We start from the raw sequence: 2,010 nt of genomic DNA on the forward strand, positions 1-2,010 counted from the left end.
GCTATTCGCTTCCAGCCAGTACAGCTACTGTGTATAGCTCAGCCAACTTGCAGCACCTCATCGATAGCAGGTAACCAATACGATGCTTCAACCGTTCCCGCCGGTGTACAAACCTCTCACCACTCATCCAATGTGACATTTCAACCCGTTTCTGCCAACATAAGTCACGGGAATATGCAGTTCATGTCAAACGGCTCGATCATGCCAAGAAAAATTATTGATTTACCAGATTTCAGTGGAAGGGCTGAAGACTGGCCTATATTCCACACAGCCTTTGTGGAGTCAACTGCAGCTTACGGCTACAGCAACTTCGGAAATAACCAGAGGCTACGGAAGTGTTTAAAAGGCGAGGCGCGTGAAGTGGTGAAATCTCTGCTGATTCACCCCAGCAATATCAGCTGCATCATCGAACAGTTGCAATTCAGATTTGGTCGGCCGGAGCAACTTATACGCAGTCAGCTGGCCCAAGTACGGGAGATCGGCCCTATATCCGAAAATGCAGTCGGGAAACTGATTCCGTTTGCCACGAAGGTGAGGAACATTTGTGCTTTCCTTCAGTCTGCCAATGGTGAACATCAGCTTTCTAATCCGACACTCCTCGATGAGCTAACTTCCAAACTACCAACAAGCAAGCGAGTCGAGTGGGCTATGGTTGCTGCTAAAGTACAGCCTCGGGCTACAGTGATGCACTTCAGTGAATGGCTAAATTCACTTGCCAACGTGATCTGTACCATTTATGATGAAGAGCCCGGACGTGATTCGAAGCGCCGAGTAGTCCTGCACGTCGACAAAAAACAACAGATACGAAGGTGCCCAATATGCCAGGGCGCCCACAAAGCGTTTGAGTGCAAATGCTTTATTGATGCAACAGTGGCAGACCGATGGAGGGAGGCCAAATCACGACGCTTATGCTTCGCGTGCCTTCACGCTGGTCACGCTACACGAGATTGCCATCGACGAAAACAATGCGCTATCAATGGATGCCCCAGAATGCACCATAAACTGCTACACGAGGCCTCCAACAACAACACGCAGCCAGCACCATCTCCAAGTAACGCAAGGGACGCAGAAGCGCAGTCAGCGCAACGCCAACAACACGATAGCAGCCACTCGTCAACTCAACGAGTACTCCAACGCCAGCCTGCGAACGACGCAGAAGCCGCTGTCCTCAGCTGCTCCGCTGACGCATGTGAAGGAAGACTTCTCTTTCGTATTCTTCCAGTCACTTTGCATGGAAGAAACAAGCGCGTCGATACATATGCACTGCTGGACGAAGGTTCCTCAGTCACGATGCTAGATGAGGCACTCGCCCAAGAGCTGGGTCTGCATGGGAAACAACAGCGCCTCAGCATACAATGGGTTGGTGGACGCCTTTGCCGCCGTCGCTTACTGGAGAGCGACCAACTGCCAGAACGAGGTGAGTGCCAGCTTCGTCTGCGCGAAAACTAAGTGCGCTCCTCTGAAACCGCTCACGGTACCGCGTCTAGAACTGCAAGCAGCCGTCTTGGGGGCCCGCCTAATGCAGACGATTCGTGAAGAACACTCCGTCGTCATAAATGACTGCCATCTTTGGACCGACTCGACAACGGTGATGAAGTGGATCCGCAGTGAGCACCGACGGTACAAGCCGTTTGTGCAGCACCGCGTGGCTGAAATATTGGCCGCCACAAACGCCTCGAACTGGAGGTGGATACCTACTGCAGAGAACGTAGCCGACGAAGCCACGCGTTTCAGCAGTGAAGCTGACTTCACCCCAACTGGCCGCTGGAGTCAGGGACCGACTTTTCTATGCCGAGAAGAAGGGTACTGGCCTAATGATGCAATCTTCGCCACTCATCATGACGTACACGACGAGGAGCTCCGACCTAAATACGCCATGGTCATCGTAAGTAATAATTTCATAGATTTCACACGCTTTTCCACATTCAACAGACTGGTGCGGACGACCGCTTGGGTTCTCCTTTTTATCGGTCTTTGCCGCCATCGCACCTCAGCCGAGCGTCGCTATGG

Source organism: Rhagoletis pomonella, unplaced genomic scaffold (genome assembly GCF_013731165.1).
Source record: "Rhagoletis pomonella isolate Grant_MI unplaced genomic scaffold, Rhpom_1.0 Rhpom_scaffold_00102, whole genome shotgun sequence".
NCBI classification, from domain to species: Eukaryota; Metazoa; Arthropoda; class Insecta; order Diptera; family Tephritidae; genus Rhagoletis; species Rhagoletis pomonella.